General features: G+C 37.4%; 1 long non-coding RNA gene across 2 annotated transcripts; it reads left to right on the forward strand.

Moving 5' to 3' along the window:
* Nucleotides 1-9534: 9534 nt before the first annotated feature.
* Nucleotides 9535-10607, forward strand: LOC145117439 (uncharacterized). 2 transcript variants are annotated; one of them, XR_013712666.1, is made up of 3 exons: nucleotides 9535-9985; nucleotides 10082-10327; nucleotides 10414-10607. It is a non-coding gene; the product is annotated as an uncharacterized LOC145117439 (long non-coding RNA). The 2 variants fall into 2 exon arrangements; XR_013712665.1 differs by having other exon boundaries at nucleotides 10082-10241; nucleotides 10388-10607.
* The last annotated feature ends 17078 nt before the right edge of the window (nucleotides 10608-27685 follow it).

Raw genomic sequence — 27685 nt, forward strand, 5'->3', positions numbered from 1 at the left:
ACAGTAGTTGTCCCATGCTCCAAGCATGTACACTATGTTTTTCAAAACAATAGCTTTGCCATACACCAAGTATGCACTCTATGTTTGTCTATGATCCTTACTTTGTGAAATAAACCAGTTGAACATAATTTCAATGATTCTAATTTCACACTCCCAAATCCTTGTCGAAAAATGTGAGAATTTCAAATTCCTATCATTTATCGAAATCTGATTAGATTTTAAACTTATATGCACTGACCCTTTGTAATGAATATGTAGAAAGTCACAAAGACTTGTCAACAGTCATTATAAGGTATTCCAATGGAGATCAACTCCATGGAAACTAAGTCTCATATTCAAAGTACATTGCTTTGAACATGTTTATTGCATTAGGTTTTCTAATCTTACACAGATAACTTCCACCTATGGAGACAACTCCATATTCTCATTTTGACTATCACTTCTGAACAAGAGATGCCTCTTTTCAGAATATATCAATATGGTCCTTCCAAAATTAGCACTATACTTCCAACTGTCCCTAAGAAACCAATCTTTGGTAAACCTTAGATTGTGCTTGACAATTGCTTAATCATTTTAGTCATATCCAATTCTAGACTTTTTCCCTTCTTAATGCCTCTGGGCATTTGGAAAATTTAGAAAGGACAAATATTATAGCACATGCAATCAATCCTGTACCCAAAGCAAATGGGACACGATTCATGATATCTCACATAAAGACATGATTCTAGACCAGTGTTTTGCTAAAATATTTTTATTTGCCATGTATTCAAAATTTGACTATGAAGAGGGATGTCGTAATCATAATCGAATTTTGAGAATGCAATATATAAAATTTCCTTAAGTTGAACCAATCCAACATGAAATTCATATATATATATATATATATATATATATATATATATATATATATATATATATATATATTCTTGACTAAACATGATTAAGGTCTCAATCTAAGCTTTTAGAACTGAAATGAAGTATATCCTCTCCCTTAATTATAGCAAAACAACTTTTTCAACCCCTGCAACTTCACGAATTGAAACTTTTGTTTTCTATAATTAACATTGCTAACTAGCAATACTTATCATAATTATCATGCTCCCACTAACATGATGATTATTAGCATAACACTTATGCTCCCACTAGCTTTGACATGTATCCAGAAAACAGTTGGACTTCTAGAAGTCAATAGTTTATTGACTTTCTTACCAAAGTTTAGATTTCTGATACGAGATTGCTTTGATAAGACTTTATCAAACTCATACACTTTATCTTAGATAGCTTACAGGTGTGTCTAAACATTTTCAGAACTATGAAAAGGGATGCCGTAATCATAGTCTCAATTGTTTAGACCTTTGTCATTTCTCATAAGTCCATGTTAGTGAAAGTGTTTCCTCACCATCATTTTCATGAGTCGGAGAGAAACCTTGTGACACTTAGATTTTATGGTGTATGTGTTCTTATCCATGTGAATTTGTCAAAACCATAATCACAAGACAAGGTTAGTGACAAATTCAAACTCATATGGATTGAACTTGTGCAATCTTAACTAAAGGGCCTGCCATTGCTTCCAAGTAGTTATGCAAACAATTGAGAACATGTAGAACTCAAATGTATAGCCACCTTTACTGGAATGGGCACAGAAATGTCAACACGATAAGTTATAAACCTCTAGTCGTGTGCTAGTGATGAAATACATGTTTTATTCTTGATTAGTTCTTGAAACTATTTCATGATCTTTTATACTCCCACTGTCTTCTTGACCTATAAGACTTTTTTGTCAAATATTCAAGAGATATTGTGGATTCTAATCAAGACAACCACTTCACACAATTGGCCTTAGTTGGTCTTTGTTTTATCCAAAACATCACAACTTACCAACTTCAAATGTAAAAGTAGAAAACTTTTACTCTTACATTTGACAAGTGTTAATAAACCTTCTTTAAGATATGTCACTCAAGTTACAATCTTGGAGTATGACTCTAAGATTTGTTTTGGAACGAAGTATGAATCATCTTCTTGATTTAACCACTTCAACAATTCATGACTCCTCTTCTTAGCCATCAGAATGCACTTAAAGGATGAATTGTGATAAGGTCACATAATCATTAAGATGATCATAAAACATGATACTTAAAGTGCTCTCCCATATTTTCATATTTGAGACACTTTTATCCTTCTGCCAAATTTGATTCTTCTCATTCACTCTGCCATACATTAAAACTTTTCCAATGTCTCAGAATTATACTTAAGCTTATAAGTATAACCATATTTACTAAACTTTAGTAAATCATGACGAATAGTCTTATTGATCTTTTGTGGTGGACTTTAACTAGTGCACAAGATGTGTACTTGATCTCTTAGTCCTACACTTGAGTCACATATACATGTGAACAAGGACTTAGTCTTAATTTCCCAAAGATGAAAATTTTCATTCATCACACAATACAACTTGCATGATTTCAAGTTTCTATCCAACTGAAACTTGGGTGATGAGAATCTTTCCTTATTTGGTAAATTATGACACTACCACAAATGAAGGAATCAAATCCATTTTCCAATATTGCTATCTATGGAAACATGTAAACAACAATTTTTCACAAATGCCATTGTAAGGATACTTAAAATAAATAAATCAAAACTGTTTTTTTATTTTAAAACTTGCGGAAAAATCTTACCCTTACAATGCAAATACATATGAAAACTATGTTGATATCTATTCCTAAGCAATCTATCGTAACTCTTAAGCAGTTGCTCAGAATTCTGATCACCGAACCAACTTCGCGATCAGAATCAGCATACTCTTTCTTTAAGCTTCCTTTGATTCTCTAAAACATCAAGATGTAATTAGATTACATTATGTATTAGGAATCTCCAAAAGATACTTAATAGAGTTAGATAATGGACTTTACCTGAAGTAGAGTCAAACTTTTGACTTTACCATATCTTTCAGGTAAATCTGGCAGCTTTGCAACCAATGCCCCCTTATTTTGGCAAAAGAAACATATGGACTCTTTGGAAATGGTACATGAGACTATCTCAGACTTATCATTTCTCTTTACCATTTGTTCAAGTGACTTGACCATGGCCGATCCCTTTCCATTGGGAAGAGAAAGTTTTTTTCTAGACTTCTAATGTTACCATTGTCAATATCCATGGAAGTTTGGGAAGTTGATCTTCCAATCAAATTTTGCATTACTAATGCTCCAAAACCGAATCATTTATGATACGGTTTTCTTCAATAGTTTTATTTATACCAATAGAACTAAACATACAATGCATACTGGCCGAGCCAGGGTTTTCAAAACCGAATCATTTATGATACGGTTTTACATTTAAATACATATACTTCATGATTAGCTTTAGCTAGTCACATGAAGTAGTATTTTGCATATCACTACGATTTTTCAGAAACGAACATTCATGTTTGTATACGAAATCGATAACACTATGTTTTTCACTAAAGAAAATATCGGATTTTCTTGAGACTACACAAACATTTCGGCTCGCTCATTAACAAGTTTTCATTACAAAATTACTGCTTATGAACTCACCAGCTTTATGCTGATATTTTTCAAACTGCTTGTATTCTCAGGAAATCAGTAGACAGGTACTTGCGGGATTTTCGAGGAACCAAAGCATTTAGAGTTTTAAGCTTTTATTTTGCAAAACTATTGGATGTATTTCAAACTGAGTTTCAAACCGATGTAAACATTTTCATACAAATATTCACTGTAATGGTTGTGTTGCTATGATTGCTGTTATTCATTGGTTGTGATGCTATACATGACGTCCTCCGCCCCGGAATGTTTCCGCCAACGGTTTTGGAGTGTGACAGAGCCCACGAGAGACCACCCGCCACGATTAGGGTTCATCCTACTCATGATTTTTTTAGACTAGGTTTATGGGTATGTGTTGGTCCTACCCTTTCTCGTATGTTGGTCCGACCCTACGAATAAGTGACTACACTATTCAAGGGGTCGTTATGCTGCTAAAATTTTATTTCTTGATGTATTGTAGACCTTTTTCTTAACGGTCAATTTTCACTAAAATCATGTACTAGTACTCTATGAAACGAATATGTATTTCATTTTATTGGATGTTGTTATCTGCTATGCCTTTTCTTTTCATTCTTATTTAGTATAGTAAATTTCATTTATAAAGTACAAGTAACATTCAATAATAACTAAACCCGATACACATACAAACATAGTATTCCCATTACAGTAATGACCGATTCATGACTCTTATCAAAGACTAATCAACCTTCCACTTTATGGCACAAATATGCCACCATGAAGAGGGAGAAGACGTGTCAACAACACATCAACAACTCCACCACCACAAATGGACTCTGCGATGTTTCAGGCTGTAGTAGCAGTCGCGGTAACTTCCGTTATGGCCCAAATCAACAATAATGGCACGAATGGAAACGACAATGGAAGCGAGAACGGGACAAGAAATTCCAATCTGGGAGATAACCAGGTGCCTCAACGAGTGTGCTCTTACAAGGAGTTCATGAACTGCAAGCCCAGGAGCTATCATGGCGATGGTGGCATCATTACTTTAACAAGATAGTTTGAGAAAACTGAGTCCATCTTCGAAATCTGTGCATGTCCAGATGAGTTCAAAGTCAAATACGCAGCATGTACATTTGCGGACTCGGCCTTGTCGTGGTGGAATGGCCATGTTAAAACCTTGACTCTGGCTGTTGCAAACGCTATGAGTTGGGAAGACTTGAAGGCTATGATGCTCGCGGAGTACTGCCCAAGGAGCAAGATGCAGAAACTGGAACAAGAACTTTAGGAACACTCCATGAAAGGCTTCGATATTGCCACCTACACTACCCACTTTAACGAACTGGCAACTCTATGCCCGTGAATGGTTACTCCCGAGGCCAAGAAGGTGGAATGGTACATTTGGGGACTATCCCCTCAGATCCAGGGAATGGTCATATCTGTAAATTCGAGCACCCTCGACAGTGCCAAGCGTTTGGCACAATCTCTTGTCGATCAGGGTATCCGTCAAGGTATAATGACCCCACTCCTAAACAGTCAAAGAGGGGAGATAAGAAGAGAAAGTTTTGGAACAAAAAGAAAAGTCAACATGCTCAAGATTCAGCCAAGAAGCAACAAATTGTGGCTGTCCATGCCATCACCGCCCCTGCTGCCCCTACACCGGCCAAGCATTACGCTGGAACTCTTCCAAAATGTGAAAAATGCAACTACCATAACCATGGCGCTTGCCAATATAGACAATATACCAATTGCAACAAGAAGGGGCACACCGCTCGTTACTGCAGAGCACCAGCACAACAAACCACCCAAGCTGCTAATACCGGGCTGAGTCGTGCATGCTACGGTTGCGGCGACACCAGCCATTTGAAGAAGAACTGGCCAAAGGCACAAAACAGAAACAACGGAGGTGTGTTGAGGGTTCTAGCGATAGGCCATCAGGAAGCTATGAGGGATCCCACTGTGGTAACTGGTACGTTCCTCCTAAACAACTCATATGCATGCATACTATTTGATAGTGGTGCGGAGAAAAGCTTCGTAAGCCACCAATTTAAACACTTACTCGAACAGAAATCTCAAACACTAAATGAAACATTCACCGTGGAAATGGCAAATGGAAAGACAGAAATCACAAAAGATAAATTTGTAGGATGCATACTAACTCTAAATAACCACTCATTCCAAATCGACCTGATGTCGGTCACAATCAGTAGCTTTGATGTTACCATTGGTATGTATTGGTTAGGTCCTCACCATGCCGATATTTTGTGTTACGAAAAGGTTGTTCGCCTTAACCTACCAAATAATGAGTCCCTTGTGATTTATGGCGACAAACCCGACAAAAATTTACAAATCATCTCTTGCATTAAGTATTTACGTAAGGAATATCACGCCTTCTTAGCCCACGTGATAGATAAGAAACAAAAGGTGAAGGACATCAAGGATATTCATGAAGTCTGTAACTTCCCCGGTGCATTCCCAGAAGACCTCCCAGGAATATCACCAGTATGCCAAGTCAAGTTCCGAATCGACTTGATTCCTGGAGCCACACCCGTAGCCAAATCCCCATACCGCTTAGCACCTGGTGAAATGCAAGAACTGTCCAATCAACTGAAAGAGCTGCTGAGCAAAGGATTTATCCGAACGAGCTTCTCACCCTGGGGAGCACTGGTCTTGTTCGTTAAAAAGAAGGACGGGTCCTTCTGCATGTGTATAGACTACCGAGAACTGAACAAGCTCACTATCAAGAACCGTTACCCCTGCCTCGAATCGACGACTTATTTGACCAACTACAAGGGTCGAGCTACTTTTCAAAGATTGATCTAAGGTCAGGATACCACCAGTTGCAGATTCAAGATGAGGATATCCCTAAAACGGCATTCAAAACACGGTATGGCCACTACGAGTTCGTCGTGATGCCCTTCGGTCTAACCAATGCGCCAGCAGTGTTCATGGACCTAATGAACTGTGTGTTCTAACCTTTCCTGGATAAATTCGTGATAGTATTCATTGATCACATACTAGTTTATTCACGAAGCAAGGCAGAACACCGTCAACATCTACGACAAGTCTTGGAGACAGTAAGTTCGGAAAAGCTATACGCCAAATTCTCAATATGCGAGTTTTGGATATGAAAGGTTGACTTCTTGGGGCACGTAGTTAGCGAAGAAGGGATACATGTGGATCCTTCTGAGGTCAAGGCGATTGCAAGCTGGGCAACACCAAGAACACCAACGGAGATACGCTAGTTCTTGGGCCTTACTGGCTACTACCGAAGATTTATACAAAGTTTCTCTAAGATCGCAAAGCCGCTCACAACCTTAACACAAAAGGGAGTGACTTTCAGTTGGGGAAAAGAACAACAAGCCACCTTCCACACACTTAAGCAAGCTCTGTGCAGTGCTCCAATCCTGTCCCTCCCGGAGTGGACCGAAGACTTCGTAGTCTACTATGATGCGTCCAAACAAGGTTTGGGATGTGTACTTATGCAACGAGGAAAGGTAATTGCCTATGCCTCAAGACAACTCAAGACATTGAAGTTAACTACACTACGCATGACCTGCAATTAGGGGAAGTGGTATTTTCCCTGAATATTTGGAGTCACTACCTGTACGGTACCAAATGCACCATCTTCACAGATCATAAGAGTCTGCAACACATCCTCAATCAGAAAGAGCTTAACATGAGATAACGACGATGGGTTGAATTGATTAACGACTACGAATGTGAAATTTATTATCATCCGTGAAAAGCCAACGTAGTAGCAGACGCCTTGAGTCGAAAGGAATACTCGGGCCGCCGAGTAAAGTCATTGACCATGACCATCCACTCTCACATGTCTTCACATATTAAGGAGGCTCAGTTGGAAGCCTTGAAACCCGAAAATGTTATAAAAGAAGCCGTGCGAGGAATGGAGAAGAACTTTATGGTCAAGGATGACGGAGATTACTATCTCATGGATCGGATCTGGACACCGAAGTTCGGTGGGTACAGAGACATTGTCATGAATGAGGCTCACAAGACAAAATGCTTCATTCATCCTGCTTTTGACAAGATGTATCAGGAGCTGAAGAAACTTTATTGGTGGTCGAACGTGAAAGCAGAGATCGCTACCTATGTGTGCAAGTGTCTGACTTGTGCCAAAGTCAAGGTAGAGTATCAAAAGCCCTCGCGTTTACTCCAAAAACCATACATAACCGAGTGGAAGTGGGAGCGGATAACCATGGACTTCATCACCAAGTTGCTCAAGACGAAGGACAGATTGGACACCATCTGGGTGATCGTTGATAGGTTAACCAAATCCACACACTTCCTACCAATAAAGGAGACCTACAAGATGGAAAAACTAACAAGGACGTACATCAAGGAAATTGTGCGACTACATGGTGTGCCAATATCTATTATCGCCGACCGAGATAGTAGGTTCACCTCACGGTTCTGGCAGTCATTACAGAAGTCCTTGGGAACCCAACTTGATATGAGCACCGCCTATCACCCTCAGACTCACGGGCAGAGTGAGAGAACCATACAGAAACTGGAAGACATGTTGAGGGCATGTGTGATAGACTTTGGTATGGACTGGGATACCCACTTTCCACTAGTCGAGTTCTCCTACAATAACAGCTATCATACCAGCATTAAGGTTGCTCCATTCGAAACCCTCTACAGACACAAGTGCAGATCACCCCTGTGTTGGGCCGAGGTGGGTGACACGCAGCTGGCCAACGGACAAGTACCAGATAACACGCTCACCGGCCCGAAAATCATACGGGAAACCACGGAGAAAATCGTCCAAATCCATGAACGTTTAAAGGCGTCCCGGGATCGGCAAAAGAGTTATGCAGACAAGCGATGAAAACCTTTGGAGTTCCAGTTCGTGTTGGAACCCAGATTCACAAAATATGAGATGACAATGCAGAAATTAAGAACAGTAGATGAATCAATCTCATATAAATGAAAAATCAGTGAAATATTTCTGCATTCATATGATCATCAGATCTGATTACAATGAAAAACCTCACATTAAAAAAAATGAACTCTCGCTTTCTCTGTGTACAGTAAAAAACAAAAATATTGTAAAAAGGAGGCTCACACAAAATGAAAAACAACCTAAACTATTTATAGTCCTAGGGTTTAAAATCTAAAAAACCCTAAAACTAATAGGTCAAAATTAAAAATTCATCTGTCAAACATTTTAATATCTAACAATTCTCCCCTAAATGTTTAGACTGATGAATAAAAAAAAATTAAAAAATAATAAAAAAAATATGTGGATTTTAAACACCGGTCTCCCCTGGATGTCTGCACAAGGTCTTCACAAAATTCTATCCAAGAACAAAGAATCTTCTATATAAAGCTAAAATCCACTGCGTAATGGTTCGGATCCGTCAAGTAAAATGAGAAACCACCGGATAATAACAAGATCTTCGGAGTAAAAAATAAAAATTTTATCCGCTAGATAAAAGCATTATTAAAAAAGAAAGAAAAATGGATAAAGAACCATGGACCAAGTAGCCTCTTTGACCCGGACATTACCCGACACCTGCTACGGTACGAGGCCTAACCCACTTTTTTAGTTTTTTTTTTTTTTAATTTCGTACACACAAAGAGTGATATTGTGACAGCCCATGTCGTACCTTTTGCAGGTTTAATATACTCAAATATGACCATTCCTTCTTTGATGAATAAGTAGCCCCACGTGACCACAAACTTTAGCCATGCCCCATGTTTTGTCAACATCACAATGACCATTCTATTGTACAAATTAATAATACCTTGAAGGCTTGAACAAAATAAGAATTTATATCCCATGCATACTTCAAACGTCCTGATAGAAAGAATTGAATTAAATTCATAACTCCCACACATGCTTTAATTGTCCTTTAGAGCCATTAAATATCATTACTCCGTTCAATTTTGTTTTCTCCTTTTCCAAGTAAACTCTGGAGTAACTCTTCTTGAACAATAATACCCATTTGACATTTATCGCATCAATTTATGCTTCTATTTTCATCTTTCCCATATACTTTCTTCAATTTATTTTCTTTTAAAAAATAAAGACTATACATGAAACTCCTTTTAATATCCATATGTGACCATCTCCGATTCTCTTTTCATCCATGGTAAAACTATTTCCATTTACAAATTATAATTTTACGTTCAACAATATCTCCCCTAAATTGTTGACCATTTTTAAAAAAAAAAAATACCTTTCTTGAGATAGCTTTGAATATAACTTGAAACTTTTTCTCTCTTAGATCTTCTTGGCACTTAGCAAGACACTTTAGAAACCCAAAATTGTTTGAGAGTTGGAGAGTTGGTTTGGAAAAACTTTTGATCTTTTGAAAACATCTCACCAAAATGATTACTCCAAACAATGTTATCTTCAAAGATAATATGGATCACTGGAGTCTTTGAACTTCTGGAAAATGAGTTAACAAACTTCATCATATCATTCAACCAAAATTGAGGTTGTTGAGTCCTCTTCTTTTTCAGATATCTTTTTTCATGAAACTTCTTATTAGACCTTTTTCTAACTTCTGTGTTTTTCTTGGTTTCATGTTCAGGGGATCTATTCTTTGGAACCCACATTTGCTTAGGTTTTCCCTTTTTCTTTTTGAACTTCTTGCATCTTGCCTTGTAGAATGAATTTCTAGTCCATGAACACACATAAGGCTTCCTGAAACGGTTCTCACAACTTATTGATACACCTGATTTTCGATTTTGGTAAACCATGTCTTCATAAATCACTGGTTTTCTGTAAGGTTTCATCCCATCAAAAGAATTACTTGACCTGGATGAAATATCAGGAGGTATTCTCTTTGATGTATCACCAATATGAAGAACCTTAACAATATCTTCTTTCTTTTCAGGTATAACATCATGAACTTTGATGCAGGAATCTTCAACAACATTCGGAGAACATGGATCATCAACATCTTTCTCCTTCTCTATTTCTGGGGATTTTTCAACCATTTTTACTTGGGGATCTTCATCTGAAGTTGGAGCATTTTTAACAACTTCTTCTTTCTCTTTTTCTTCAATATCTTTGATTTCAGTTAGATTAGACATCAACAACTGATCAGTGTGTATAGGATGATAATTCAATGTATTTTTATCATATGATACCTTTGTATCATAATTAATCCATTCTATCGACATTTCACTATATAAATCTAAAGGACTACAAACTACACCTTGAGGGAAACGGGCACTTCTTTCAGGATACCATATCTCTTTAAACAAATGTGGATGACTTTCTTGATAAAAATGTGGATAGCCACATATTGAAATCATGATAAAACTCAGATCTGAACAAGAATCTTAAGTAAAAACGGATTCCAAAGAGAATAAGTGTAGATCTGATGTGAGAAATACAGATATGGAAAAACGTATTCAACAAATCTTCAAAAACCCTTCAGATTTAGGATATTTCTTCACAAATCTTTCAGATCTGATATAGATATAACAATTTTTTAGTGCAAATCAATGGATAACAGAAGAAATTACACCAGATTGGTGAGAGAGATTCAAGTACAAAAATATGTCACCTCTCATCTTTAAAACTTGAAAGAACAGATGATTGTTCAAGATCAGTCTCTGATACCAATTGTTGGAACCCAGATTCACACAATATGAAATGACAATGCGGAAATTAAGAACAGTAGATGAATCAATCCCATATAAATGAAAAATCAGTGAAATATTTCTGCATTCATATGATCATCAGATCTGATTACAATGAAAAACCTCACATGAAAAAAAATGAACTCTCGCTTTCTCTGTGTACAGTAAAAAACAAAAATATTGTAAAAAGGAGGCTCACACAAAATGAAAAACGACCTAAACTATTTATAGTGCTAGGGTTTAAAATCTGAAAAACCCTAAAACTAATAGGTCAAAATTAAAAATTCATCTGTCAAACATTTTAATATCTAACAGTTCGGTGACCGCGTAATGTTGAAGGTCTCGCCCCGGAAGGAGATGATACGCTTTGGCAAACATGGGAAGCTAAATCCGAGGTATATCGAGCCATTCGAGATCCTTTCTAGGATCGGCCCGGTGCCCTACAAGCTTCGACTGCCATAGGAACTCAGCAATGTACATCCCGTCTTCCATGTGTCCAACCTAAAGAAGTGCCTATCCGATGAAACTCTTGTAGTCCCACACGATGAAATCTAGGTAAACAAGAGTCTACACTTCATAGAGGAACCTGTTGAAATCATGGACAAGGAAGTCAAAAGGACAAAACAGAGCCGTATACCAATTGTAAAGGTCCGTTGGAACGCCAAGCGGGGACCCGAATTCACTTGGGAGCGGGAATATCAAATGAAGCAGAAGTAACCTCAACTTTCTCTAGCTCTTGAATACTCACCCTAAAAATAATTTCGGGTCCAAATTCCCTCTAACGGGGGATGATGTGACAACTAGCAAATTTGGGTCGAGTAAAGCCTAAATTGTAACCATGTACAAATAAATTCACTATGTAGCCTTATTGCAATAAAATATTACAAACCAAGAGGGCATTGTTTGTATAAGTTAATATAATATATACTTAGAAAACCTTGTCGTAATTAACCTTGAAAATCAACATCCTATAAACAAAATCACACATTAACAAAATCCCCCCCCCCCAAGACTGAAATCACCCTTAGTGGGCGATCTCTAAACCGAAAACCCTCCCATGTAAAGCATCAAACCGAAAACACAATCCTAGAACACACACTGCTAGAAAACAGCCCTTTAATGACGCACAAACAATGACACACGCTGATAGAGGATACGCATTTGTGCGTGCCCTAAAAAATAATGTCAGTTTTCTAGAATTTGAAGGATAGAGGACACGCCTTTTTACGTGCCCTAAAACTAGTGTCCAACAAAAAAAAACACGGAGGGCACCAATCATAAAAAGTGTGTCATGTAAATGTGTCGCTTTATATTTTTTTAAGGAAGGCGTGGTCTCTATTTAAACACCCCGCCTGATGCATCTCCTTCTTCTCCTTCTAAAATCCTCTACCAAAAAAACCCTAATAATCTTTTAAGCAGTTCGTCTTCCTCTACCTCTGCACTCAATCTCTCTCTCTCTTTCTCTCTCTCTCTCTCTCTCTCTCTCTCTCTCTCTCTCTTTCCCCCTTTCTCTCTCTCTCTCCTTTGGAATTAGATTCTTGAAATATCGAAACCCTAATCGTAGCCCTAACTACGACATGTCTTACCAACCGTGATCTTCAAATCACAACGAAAACGACGACCACCATGACAATCGTCGACTATTCAACCCTTACCAAGATCTTAGAGTCACCGCACAAACCCCGTACAAACTTCCTACATCTCCTGAATACCTCTTTCAAGTGGAATCTATCGCTCAACGAAGGTCATGGGGCGAAAACCTGATATACTACATCGGCATCGGTTACCTCAGCGGCGCAGTAGTTGGCGTCGGGAAGGGTTTAGTAGAGGGCGTGAAGGATTCTGAGGCTAGAGACACCATGAAACTTAGGGTTAATCGGAATGAAATACATGGTGGATGGATTAGCTACTGGAGAGTGGTGGCTGGATTAGCGACTGGAGCGCTTTACAAGGCGGCGGGATTAGCCGTGATGGGGAAGCAGATTTTAAAGAGATACATACCAATCTATGCTCGATCTGTATACAATTTCGTCTTACTACAAGTTTTGGTCTTTTGAGATTTCCTAGTGTGGTGGCTGTGAATACTCCATCGTCAAATAGTTTGCATAAACACGATGTAATAGAAGAAGGGAAGGAAGTGCTAGAATTTCCTAAAAATGAAACAGATTTGGGTGTTTTAGAGGAGCCACCGGTGGTGGAAAGTGAAGTTAAATCATCTAAGGATAATAGCGAACTGAAAGTTGAGCCAGTGATGAAGGAGGCCGACAGTTGGACTTTAAATGCTAAATTAAAGTGGAAAAGGATCCAACTTTCAGTGCAACAGCAGGATTGTAGACGAACATAAGCTCTGATTTGAATGCTGAGATCGGTCCCGGTGTATATTCTAATGAAAAACCACAATTTGTTGTGGAACTTGATGGATCTCTTCCTTTCTACATGCTCGATGCATATGAGGAGTTTTCTGGTTCTAATGTTGGCAATATCTATCTATTTGGGAATGTATTTTAGCTAATTCAGTTACATCTCAGTTGACCCTGTTCATTTGTATTCTAACGCTTGAGTAATTATATAAGACTCACTATTTTATCATTCTTACCAAGATAAAGATTGATCTTGATCTTTAATAAATTTCATTTGAATCAAGGTTAAAGCAGGAAGTACTTATCATAGCTGTTGTGTGGTGGTGAAGAATATGCAAAGATGTATGTATGTTATCCCAAATGGCCCTGTATTTGAAGACTCTGTTATTATGAAGCTTTTCACACCAAGCTTCATGTAATACACCTCTTGCCTTTGCTCCCCTTTTCTTCTTTAACTTTACCAACATCATATTGCTTATATTATTATTTACTATCTATTTCTGCTTTTATTTTATTTAATCAGGAGATGGCATTTGGACTGAAGGCCAACATAAAAAAATAGTTGCTTGACTGAAATGTCTCTAACTTTAGCATGAAACCTGTGAACTCTAAAATGAACTTGTATTTTCTAGTGCTTATGTACATATGCAATTTGAAAATGATTTCATGAATAATTAGAATCAGATATTCATTTCTTGGATATTTATAAGTTATAACCCCTAAACAGCTAAACCTATACAATAAAACTTTATTTGAAATAATCCGATAATCATTTCCAAATCCCACATCTCGAGTTTATAAAAAAATAGCCTTTCTTCTAATAACCCTACTTTTAACTTAATTTTTCTTCTATTTGTCATGCATGTTGTATTTGCAAACTTGTTATCATGAACCTTGTTAATGTATCAAATGGGAATTCTCTTCATTGTGACATCCACCAAAATTCAGGTCAATACTCATCTAGAACCTTGTCATTTCCTTGTGTGCACTTAACTTGGCTCTATAGTTACAAGTTGAACTAGGTTTGTGACTTAATAGATCCCTCGAAACAAGTAGTGTACCTTAGTTGTATTGAACGATCACATTGATATGTAAAGGAACCAACTGAGTGGTAAAGTGCCAAAGCTGAACCTTAAGTCTAAACATAAAACTATGTTCGATAGATTACAACTCAAGGGTAGGTTATTAACCCTAAAAATTTCATATTGGAACAAATTGATGCTTAACAAGGTTAAGTATCACAAGCTAATATGAACAAAAATTAGATCATAATATGAACCAACTATAAAGTTGATGACAAATTCATACACTTCATGATTCGAAATGTGAACCAAAAGTAAAATCCAAGAATATCAAATTCTTACAATCACATATTATGAATCCTTGTTAGAATTGTTGAAATATGATAAATTGATTTTTATAAAAATTAAATAATAGGTTACCATTATATAAATTAATTCAACAAATATAATTTTTGGAAGTCATTACCAAGTGTAAATACCTCAACAAAATCCAATAATTAAAACCTTAGGAGATTATGAAAATGTTTGAGTTTTATAAAATTTAAAATCTAGATTTATAAAAATTCAAGGGAGGCTTTTATTATTTGATCAAATACCAATAAAAATACCATATCCCTCTTAAATTTTCGTCCATTAGGCTTTTCCCTCTCCCCCATGCCTTAAAACCCATCATTACACCTCATTTGAACCACCTACACACTCCATCTCACACTCCTTCTCCAAGAAAACTCTCCCACTTCCAAGACCACTCCTACACATCAGAAAATCCTCCATTCTCTGCCATAATTTCGAAATTGAGAAGGTCTTGAAGTGTTCTTGCTTCTCTCAAGATCAAAACCAAGGTAAACAACACAATCCTCCCTCATAGTTTCATGATTTTACTTCCTCTTCTTCATGGTTCTTCTCTACTCTTCGGATTCTATGCCCTTCTATGGCTAGAAATCCTTACTTTTTCCCTTGTGGTTTGTAGATTCTCACCATAACACAATGCATATGTTTGAGATGGTGAAAATCCGGGATCAAACCCATGCAAGGAGTGAAAAAGATGCACATGTGTTCATGTGACTTCAAAACCAAGTATTACATCTTCTTCTCCATTTCTTTTGTGTTCTTGCATGACCAAAAGCATTTAAACCATTTCTAGTACATCTTGGATGCTCATTCACTCCATTCATGTGCTAGAAATCGGACCTTAACAGAAGCATGCATGTTGTTCTTGTCAAAGTGCCCTAAGAATGCACTCAAAGCAACCAGGGGAGACATGCAATCTGCCAGACTATTTTGTTCAGATTTGAACGGCCATAACTCGGTCATTACTTAACCAAATCCTGATATTCTTTTTGTATTGGATAGCTCCACGAGTTAGCTTTCAAACCCAACTGGTCTCACTGTAAAATATTAAATATCGGATTTTTGGCAATTTTTACAAAATGGTTGCGCAAACAGCTCTTTTTCTGTGATCAACATTTTTACTTTACGTGATCAGTGGCCTTAAACCCAACCATAAATCTGGGGAAAAATAGTTTAGAAACTTAACATATCCAGTGAATGATGGCTGAAATTTCGTGGCTTAAAACCCCACAGAATGTGCTACTCAAATTCATGAACTTCAGCCACATTTACATCTCATGCACTATAATGTGCAACATTTCTTAACTTGTTTGGGTTCAATACCCCTATTTCCCTTCTGAATAAATTTTGAATATTTTTCCTTTTGAAAGCCCTCACATGCATGTGATAATCTGTAAAATACCAAGGGCTAGAACCAATTCCTTATTTATTTATAAAAATAGTTATTTAATGGCTTTAAATTCCAAATAATCATTTTCGGAAGGTATAAAAATCTGAAAATTTTTATTATGAATAAAATCACAGAATAAGAAAGCCATGTAAATTTTCAGACATTTTGGACACTGTTTGATATTTATTCCATATTTTTCATTAAATTGGAGCATGAAATTATAATCTCGGGTTATTGGACTCAAAGTTCCTAACCAATATTTTTCTCAACCTTAGGAACATTATAAGAACCTGTAAAAATTAAATTGGGAATTTTAGAAACTGTTTACCAATTTATTTGGATTTTCTATATTATTTGATCCTAAATTACAAATAAATATAAAACGACCATCAAAAATGTCTATAAAATATCTGGACACTAATACCCTCCTGTAGAAACACAATATAAAGTTTTACAATTTTTGGAGTTCATTTTCATGCCTTTATGAAATTTTTTTTTTTGAATATAAGACACCATGAATTCAATAATACTAATAATGAACCAAACAAACTTTGGGCACTTAATGACACCACTAGTAGGATAAGTAGACTTAGATAATAGTTTAGTGAATTATATCTCACTAGAGACTATTTGTTCCGTAGGACGCTATTAGGATTCGCACTCACCAACATCAACCCGCAAAGCCCGAGCCGCAAACTTTCCAGAGTGAGTATTCACGCACTCCCCTATTTTCGGTTTTTAATGTTTTGGGGTGGAAAGCATGCCACAATATCTATGAACATTATTTTATGAACTTGTGCTATGAATTTGTGATATGAACTTTGTTGTATGAACTTGTATTATGAATTTGGTGTTATGAACTTGTATGATTAAGTCCCCGGAGAACCGATACAACCTATTAACTCATATTTGAGCCGATGGTCTTATGGATAGCGCTATTTGGGGTCGACAGCCCCCACTCGCCCGGAACCGCGAGTGCATATTTCCATGAACTGACATCATGGGAACCATGGACATGATGGAATGGGGCAGGAACGGTCGTTAGGCTTGGTTGTGAACGGAATGCAATGGCATTCATCGTCTTCTAAATTGGAACATTTATAGAATAAACTACATTTTTGAAATAATGTATTATTATAAACCTGTGAACTCACCAACTATTTTATAGTTGACCCTCGTTTTTGCATGCTTTTCAGGGAACGGTCAGTGAATCAACAAGACGTTAGCATGATTTAAGTTGTTACCTTTGCTATGTATTAAATTATGTATTGTGAAAACTGAATGTATTTGTTTTGTACGCGATGTAAACTTAAAACGCTTAATGTTTATGGTTGGTACTTCGATTTACCTTTGTGATGAGACCTTAGCCTGTCACTCTTCGTGTTTCCGCTTTAACGGGGTGTGACATGTTCCATATCATGATTCAAAGTTCTACAGTGGAGAATGTTACATCTTCTAGTATACATATCCTGGTGAAGATCAAGAGGAATATCTTATAGGGACATGGTTTGGAAAACAAAGTGTCGAGGTATTTAATTCTTTTGCAATTAGATTAAATTATCTTAAATTTATTTTTAGCTTATATATTTAAACAAATACTCCCTCCGTCCCAATATTATTGTCCACAGACAAAAAACACACATATTAAGAAAAACATTAATTACCACTAACTTTATTTAATAAAATGACAATTTTGTCCTTACTTTGCATTTAATGTTCCATTAAATGCTTAGTTGGTTAAGTAATAATGAGGGGTATTTTGGTAAAAATGTTATTTATTTTTAGAAGTGGACTATTATTTTGGGACAAACCAAAAAGGAAAGATGGACTATAATTTTGGGACGGAGGGAGTATGTCTTTTAGGAAGACCAACATTCAGCTAGCTCACAGGAAAACAAGATGGTTGAGTCACTCAAGTTTATGGCTGCTCAGGTTGATCATTAATTTACTCTCACATTTTTGTTATTATTTTATCAATCTCACCTTGTATTTATTTATACTTATAATTTGGTTGATTTCATGGATTTGTAGTTGCAAATTTATGAAGGAAGAGAACCTGTTCTTTTCTTTGCGATCTTTCAGAGCTTTCTTGTTTTTAAGGTATGCTTATGTTGGGTTAGTGTCTAAGTCCATAACTATAATTTGTATCTACTTGACCCGACTTGGCATGGTCCATTTGGGTTGCATGGCATCATGCATTTGGATAGACTAAAATGAGAGAAATAACACTTAAGGTTTATTAATATATTATAAGTTCTAATATATTAATAAGATTATTTAATTAGTATTGATCAAGAATTAATCTAGAATTCATTAAGTGATCAAAAAGAAGACTAATTAAATATATGGGTTGATTGTGTAAATCATCCATACTTGTATAGTGGGCTAAGACTCCATGGATTATCAAGTTGGGCTAAAACCCATAGGATGCTCCATGGTGTATTTGAACCCATGGATCCAAGGAAATGGAAAGCCATGACAATTAGGGTTTACCCTAATTGTGACGCTATATAAAGATCATATTCTTGGGAAAAATCGGCCACAAGTGTGTGAAGGAAAGGGCAAGCCGATTTCATGAAGTATCATTTCTCTCTAAGTCCTTACAAGTGCATATGATGTTGTGTGAACCATTTGAGGTGTCACACTTGGGGCACTATGCTCTCAAGCTTCATGGAGCCAAGCAACAACAACAAGGTATGTATTCTATCTATTTTATTACCCTAGTATCAATGTTTTGGTATGCTAGTTAGGATAATACCTTGGATATTCATATTTGCATGTATAATAGAGAAAACATAGATCCAAGGTATTTAGGGTTGCATGTACACTTAGGAGTGTTAGAATGCTCAAAACCCAACAGTGGTATCAGAGCCAAGGCTTGTTTTCAATTATACTTGATGCAAAGTGCTGAAAAATGCTGAAAAAGTCGATTTTCGGGCTGTCTGGGCACATACTCGCCGAGTCCACTGATGAACCCACCGAGTCCATGAAGAAAATCATCCTACTCGTCGAGTAGGTTCATACACTCGACGAGTAGGAGCCCCAGACAGCATATTTTCGAGTTTTTTTGGCTAGAAATGGACTAGGAACATTACCCTAAGCTGTTTTTGAACTTATAAACTTGTTTTTAATGTGGTAATGTTCATGCTAATCCAATTTCGAAGATAATATTCAATAGATTCATATTTTGTATTAGTTTAAAAGTTATGCTAATTACATGGAAAAGTTTGATGTGAATTATCTTTGTTCATATGAGTTGCTTAGATTAATAGAAAAGTTAATTGATTATGTGTTTTCAATCCATTTTAATCTAAGAGTTGATTCTAAAATGTGTTTTTGTAACTTGTCCTTAAGTTATATGAGAAGTCACATTTAAGTTTCATAAAACTCATAAAGTTTTCCATAAGTTATGAATAAGGAAGAGTCAATTCTTTTAATGGTTTAAAGTATTCCATAACTTGTCCTCAAGTTATGGAACTTGAAGAGTTTTTTGAATTAAAACTACTTTAAACACATAAGTTATGGAATTGAAAAGTTTTTGAATAATTCAAAACTTACCCTCAAGTTTTGGAATTTGAAAAGTTTTCTTTCATGAATACTTTAATTCCAAATTAAGCCCTTAGGATTTTAAAAGTTAAAATTCAACCCTTATACTTTATAATATTATAAGTTAATAATATGTATATGTATAAGAGCAAGTCAGTCTTACCGCTAGTAGGCCTCATTCACGAAGCCGGTCTATAAGGGGGGGGGGGGGTATAAGGTTACTGCCTATAAAATGGCAGTTTAATGGGTGTCCACTCTCACCCACCGCTTCCTTGACTAGTGGAGGGTCGTTAGCCGAACGGGTAGGACAACGACTATAATTCTCCCTTCATTAAAAGTATTAATGATAAATACTAAGTAACTAAACCTTTTATAAATTCCCAATCTTAGTTACTTAGGAAAATGTGAATAAGGTGCTAACCCATGAAATTACACTTTGCACTTTGCTTAAGTCGGTTAATGGAGCGCGTATGGTTTACCGGCACACTAGCTTGATTTAACAAGGTAGGCAAAGGGTTTCTTAAAGTTTATCATAGGTCGGTGGAGCGTGTGTGGTTTACCGGCACATCGGTTGGGTGATAAACATTTAAGAGTACCAAGTAATTTGCATGGTTACTTCACACCTTGTTTTGTGATCCTCGGCATCCCAGTCACAAAACCTGAAGGGCACACTCGAGATTGAAACATGCCATTGAAAAGTTCAATGAATCTCTAAAGAATCTAGGAGTTTCAAAACCAATTAAAACCTAATAATACATTTCGTTTATCTTGGTGGAAATTGGTGAATCGTCATTTACCTACCTTCAAATATTTTATAGCTTGGATTACGACATCTCTCTTCCAAGTTATGAAATAGTTTGTTGGGTCCTAGCCTTAATATTTCAAATTGGGTGTTATATTAAGGACTTTGAATCAACTATCTTAAATATCTCCCAAAAGATGTCTAGCTCAGACATCTATGATCTTCCCAAAATCTCTTGGAACTTCACTTCCTCCACCTCCTCCGATTATTCTCCCTAACCCACAAGTTCTTGAAAAGTTTAAGGCCACTCAAGCCCTATTGTCAAGCAAGGTCTATGTGTGATCACATCTTGGAGATAAAGTCACATATTGACAAGACGGGAGAGTTGGGTGTCAAAGTCTTAAGAAAGTTGGATGTTCCATCACTTTCTAAGTCACATAGTGAGTTCCTTTGGGACTACTATGAGATAGACTATGACAAGACCCTTAATGATCTTATCAATTTGCTAGGTGCTACTGAATCAGAAATGATTCAAGGCCTAGTAAAACAAATTTGATTAGAAGATCAACTTCCCAAACCTTCAATGGACATTGACAATGGTAACATTGGATACCCAGTAAGATCTTTCTCTTCCCAATGAAAAGGGATCGGCCATAGTCAACTCGGTTGACCAAATGGTAAAGAGAATGGCTAAGTCTGAGAGAGTCCTACCAAAGGGTCCATATGTGTCTATTGCCAAAGGAAGGGGCATTGATTGCGAAGCTGCCTATTTATCTGAAAGATCATAAGGTTGATCAAGTCAATAAGTTTGACCCAACTTCAGATAAAGTCCACTATCTAGCTCTATTAAGTTTCTATTCTGAGATTCTTGTTACATGATGTGACTGGGTCACATGTTTATGTTTTAAGAATCAAATAAAAGTGAAGAAACTTAAAGGAAGTATATGTTGATTCTGATCGCGAAGTTAGATCTCGATCACATGGTTCGGTGATCAGACTTTTTGAGCTACTGCTTAAGAGTTGATAAATTGCTTAGGAATAAGTAACAACATAGTTTTCATATGCATCTGCATTGTAAGGATAAGTTTTTCCGCAAGTTTTAAATAAAAGAAAATTTTGATTTTATTTATTTTAAGTACAATGGCACTTGTGTAAAATTGTTGTTTATATGATTCCATTAATAGCAACATTGGAAAAATGAATTTGACTATGTCGTTTGTGGTAGTGTCATAATTTACCAAATAAGGAAAGATTCTCATCACCCAAGGTTTCAGTTGGATAGAAACTTGGAAATCATGCAAGTTGTATAGTATGATGAATGAGAATTTTCATCTTTGGAAAATTAAGATTAACTCCTTGTTCACATGTATATGTGAGTCAAGTAAAGGACTAAGGGATCAAGTACACATTCTGGTGCACTGATCAAGTCCACCACAAAATATCGATAAGACTATTTGTCATGGTTTACTAAAGTTTAGTAAATATGATTATACTTACAAGTTTAAGTATAATTCAGAAACATTGAAAAAGTTTTGATGTATGGCAGAACGAATTGAGAAGAATCAAATTAAGCAGAAAGATAAAAGTTTCTCAAATCTGAAAAAAAAAATGGGAGAGTACTTTAGTATCAGGTTTTATGATCATCTTAATGATTAAGAAACCATATCAAAATTAGTCCTCTAAGGAAATCTTAATGCATTCTTATGACTAAGAAGAGGAATCTTGAATTGTTGGCATGGTTAAATCAAGAAGATGAGTCATACTTCGTCCAAAACAAGTCTTAGAGTCATACTCCAAGACTGTAAGTTGAGTGAAATATCTTAAAGAAAGGTTTAAAACACTTGTCAAATGTAAGAGTAAAACTGTCCTACTCTTGTACATTTGAAATTGGTAAGTTGTGATGTTTTGGATTAAACAAATACCAACTGTCACACCCCCGAACCGTCAAAACGGACGGCGGAAACGTCCAGGGCGGGTGACGTCATACGTAGTATCATAACAGTTGTATCATAGTAAGCAAAGTAAACACAACCATTACATTACAATATGAATATTTACATCTGTTTGAAAACATAGTTTGCACACATCAGTATATTCAAAAGCAACAAAAAGATAAAGACGAGACTCCAAAATGCTCCGTCTTCTCCAAAAGCTGACATAGGTACCTGTCTATAGTTGCCCTGAGAATACAAGCGATTTTAAAAATGTATCAGCATAAAGCTGGTGAGTTCATAAGCATGTTTTTGTACTGGAAACTAGTCACTGAATTTGTAAAATTGATTCCGTTTCGTTATAAGTAAGTATTGTTTGTAACGAAAACTTTCGATATCGAGTTCTGAAATATGTATGCATGCTTTCCAAAAAAATCCAATATTTTCTATCATGTTCGTTGAGTACTGAATGAAATGTATGTTTCGTTTGAAAATCCTGGCTACCACCAGTAAGTAAGTAGTTTTATTACACAAATAAAACCAAGAGTTGAATCGCTGGAATACCCTCCAGTAAGCAGATAGATAGTTTCATTAGTTAAAATAAAACTATTGAAGAAAGAAATCCCGTAAACAAAGGTTAGTTTATACTTGTTGTGAGTCGTATAACCATACTAATATGACCCGTGACCTCCTTGACGTTTCTTCAGGCATCGTACGATTACAAAATTTGTCACCCCAGACGTGCCCGCCTAACTGTAGCTAACAGTTCAGGTGTGGGATTGTCAATCCCGAATAGATCTATTCACAAATTCCACGCTCTCCCTCCAGGAGACTCTGGTTATACTAACAGAGAGGATTTATTGGTACCCCGAAGGGAATAAGGAAGATAAGTCTCACAATCCTGTATTAACTAGTTTACGTGTTGTTCTGTTATTCTCAAGTTCGAAATCGTAGTATACATTGTAGAGTATAAATAATTATACACAAAATAATTATTTAGTAAGATACTCTTGTTATTTGAATGAATAAACTAAATCTGTCATAGTTTATATGTTTGACTTTGCATGGAGTTTGATTCTGTAAAGCCGGTAACAAAATCCCCAAACTATACCTATTATAGTTTGATTGGTAAGTTGTGTTCATGTACTGTTCTGAAAACTATGCAATTATGTTTAGTAAACGTCCCTTATGCTCCGCATATTACAAAAGTGATAAAGTATCTAAATGTTTAACGTAAAATCATTGTAATTGCATCAGTGAAAACCTTTATGTTTGGCTTGTATTCCCCCCTGAAAACGTTTGAAAAACAAGTAAAAATGTAGGGGTATGAACTCACTGTTTGTAAGGTTGGTGTGAATGCCGAGTGTCAACCGATGTTTCGTACGCAAGTGGATCCTATTAACATATGGTAACACATATATGTATTAGATGAGGACATAACACTATTGGTTATGGAAGGAAACCACCTTAGGGACTAGGAAACACTTGAAACTAAGTGTTAGAATCACACGTGATTAAAATGGGGAGTTTGCGGTCGCAAAAGGAGTGTACAGTCAAGGGTTTGCGGCCCCACAGGGTTTACGGCCCATATGTTTACGGCCCACGTGTTTGCGGTCCATGGGTTTACGGCCCATGGGTTTACGACCTATGGGTTTACGGCCCATTAGATTACGACCGTAAACACTTGGTGAGAGGTGTGATTTTTGGTGCTTCGATGTCCTTTCTAGCCTTATGGAAGTGTTCTAAGCCTCGTGTCTAGCTCAAGGAAGAGTTTAAAGGTCAATAATCGACCAAAAATGGAGTTTACGGCCATTGAAGGGAGTACGGCCGTAAACACTCAGTTCATATGTTTCAGGTCGATTTTTAGGCGAAAATTAATGGTTTCCAATAGATATCAAGTACAGATGGTAGTTACTTACTGTTAGGAAGCTTGGAATGAGGTTTTTAGCCACCAAGAACTAGTGTGTTTAGGAGATGAGATATGGATTCATCACAAGAATAAGGATAAAAACACAATCAAGGAGAAGAATCACTTACATTCTTGAGGATCCTTGAGAAAATTTGAAGTTTGTAGAGAGAGGGAGATAGTAGAGAGAGAAAGCTTCTAGAGTGTGTAAAGTGAGAAATGAAGGCCACTTATCCCTTATATAGGGGTGAGTTTACGGCCAAGGGGTGGGGTGGAGGGTTTAAGGCCGTGAACAGGGTTTACGGTCGTAAACAGAGTTTACGGTCGTAAACTGAGTTTGTGGCCGTAAACTCCTCTCGAAGGGGTGTTTGGCCCGGATGCTACGCTTGACTTGGAAAACCTCGTTTTTGAATCCAAAACTCAATTGAATTGAGCTTAGTATATTCCGTTAGACCAAAAAATAATACTAACGTGAATGGAAATAAATCCGAATTGATTTAATAAAAACGTGAAGTCCTTCCCAAACTAGAGAATTTAACGGAATTAAATAAAACCCAAAATTTTATTAACGGAATCTGGGTAAGGATAACGGCAAAAGTTTCGGGTTGTCACATCATCCCCCCGTTAGAGGGAATTTTATCCCGAAATTTGAACATTGAATACAAATCATGGATTAGAAAAGATATGCGGATACTTCTGTTTCATCTGATCTTCGCGCTCCCAAGTGAATTCAGGTCCCCGCTTAGCATTCCAGCGAACCTTCACTATCGGGATGCGACTTTGTTTCGTTCGTTTGATCTCTCTATCCATGATTTTACTGGTTCTTCCACAAAGTTTAGGTTCTCGTTGACTTCAATCTCATCGAGAGGGACCACAAGGGTTTCATCGGATAAGCATTTCTTAAGATTTGAAATGTGGAAGACAGGATGAATGTTGCTAAGTTCTTGAGGTAAACGAAGTTTGTAGGCTACGGGACCGATCCTAGCGAGGATCTCGAAGGGTCCTATGTATCTTGGATTTAGCTTTCCACGCTTTCCAAAGTGTATCATGCCTTTCCAGGGTGAGACCTTTAGCAGAACACGGTCTCCAATCTGGAACTCCAAGGGTTTTCGTCGTTTATCGGCGTAACTCTTTTGTCTATCTCGTGAGGCCTTCAGTCGTTCCCGGATTTGTACGATCTTTTTTGAACTTGGGTGAACGGAGTATCTAGTCTTGTGAGCTTCGTTCATGACCTCTCTGTAACCACCGAACTTTGGGGTCCAGATCCGGTCCATGAAATAATAGAGTCCGTCTCCCTTGATCTCTAGGTTCTTATCCATTCCTCTCAAGGCTTCATCCGTCACGTTCTCTGGTTTTAGGGCTTCCAGCTGAGCCTCTCTAATTTGTGCGGATAAGTGGGAATGGATAGTCATAGTTACTGCTTTCGCACTGCGACCTGTGTACTCTTTGCAAATAAGAGTATCCGCCACCACATTAGCCTTGCTGGGATGGTAGCGTATTTCGCACTCGTAGTCGTTGAGTAGCTCAACCCATCGCCGTTGTCTCATGTTCAACTCCTTATGGTCGAAGATATGCTGCAGGCTTTTATGGTCAGTGAAGATAGTGCACTTGGTTCCGTAAAGATAATGTCTCCATATCTTCAATGCGAAGACCACTGCTCCCAACTCTAGGTCGTGTGTTGTGTAGTTGACTTCGTGTGCTTTCAGCTGTCTTGAGGCATAAGCAATAACTTTTCCTCGCTGCATGAGCACACAGCCTAAGCCCTGATTGGATGCATCACAGTAGACAACGAAGTCCTCCGTCCCTTCGGGCAGAGACAAGATACGTGCGCTGCATAGGGCCCGCTTCAACGTTTGGAATGCAGTATCTTGTTTTTCACTCCAACAGAAAGGTACGCCTTTCTGAGTCAGAGTGGTTAAGGGTTTGGCAATTCTGGAGAAATTCTGGATAAATCTGCGATAATAGCCAGCGAGACCCAAGAATTGACGAATTTCTGTGGGTGTTTTCGGTGCTGACCAGTTCTCTATCGCTTTGATTTTGGAAGGGTCCACGTGAATGCTTTCCTCGCTTACCACGTGACCTAGAAAGGTTACTTTTCGAATATAGAATTCGCACTTGGAGAATTTAGCGTAAAGCTTCTTCGCCCTTAAAGTTTCCAGCACCCATCTCAGGTGCTGTTTGTGACCTTCCTCGCTTCTAGAATAGACAAGTATATCGTTGATGAATACGATGACGAACTTGTCCAGGAAAGGACGGCACACCCGGTTCATCAGGTCCATGAACACTGTCGGTGCGTTGGTTAGACCGAAGGGCATTACTACGAATTCGTAGTGACCATATCGAGTTGGAAAGGCTGTCCTAGGAACATCACTCTCATGGACTCGCAGCTGATGGTACCCTGATCTTAGATCTATTTTCGAGAAGTAGCTGGCCCCTTGAAGTTGATCGAAGAGGTCGTCGATTCGAGGAAGAGGGTAACGGTTTTTGACAGTAAGCTTGTTCAATTCTCGATAATCGATACACATCCGAAAGGATCCATCCTTCTTTTTCACGAATAGGATCGGGGCTCCCCAGGGTGAGGAACTCGGTCTGATGAATCCTTTGCTGAGCAGCTCATTGAGCTGACTAGATAGTTCCTGCATTTCTGCTGGTGCTAAGCGATATGGAGATTTATCTACGGGAGTAGCTCCAGGGACTAAGTCGATACGAAACTCGACTTGGCGTTCGGGAGGGATTCCTGGAAGCTCTTCGGGAAAGACATCAGGAAAGTTGCAGACTTCGAGAATGCTCTCAAGGTCTTTAACTTCCTGCTTCTCGTTTATGACATGGGCTAGGAATGCATGACATTCCTTTCGCATGAGTTTTTGAGCTTTGATGCACGAGATGATACGGAGGTTTGAACTGAGTTTATCACCGTAAATCATGAGAGATTCTCCAGAGGGAAGATTGAGACGGATGGCTTTTTCGAAACAAAGGATATCAGCACGATTGGGGCTCAACCAATCCATACCGATGATAACGTCGAAGCTTTTTATGGAGACTGGCATAAGATCGATGGGAAAAGAATGATTGTTCAGGGTAAGGGTACAGCCTATGAATACGTCTTTAGTGCTCTTTTTCTCCCCGTTAGCCATCTCGACGGTAAATGTTTCAGTTAGCTGTTGGGGTTTATGTTTGAGAAAATGTTTGAATGCATGACTAACAAAACTCCTCTCTGCACCAGAATCGAAAAGAATGCATGCATAAGGGTTATCGAGGAGGAACGTACCCGTCACAACAGTAGGGTCAGCTACGGC

This window comes from Lactuca virosa, chromosome 5 (genome assembly GCF_052849685.1).
Source record: "Lactuca virosa cultivar CGN04683 chromosome 5, Lactuca_virosa_CGN04683_v6, whole genome shotgun sequence".
NCBI lineage: Eukaryota > Viridiplantae > Streptophyta > Magnoliopsida > Asterales > Asteraceae > Lactuca > Lactuca virosa.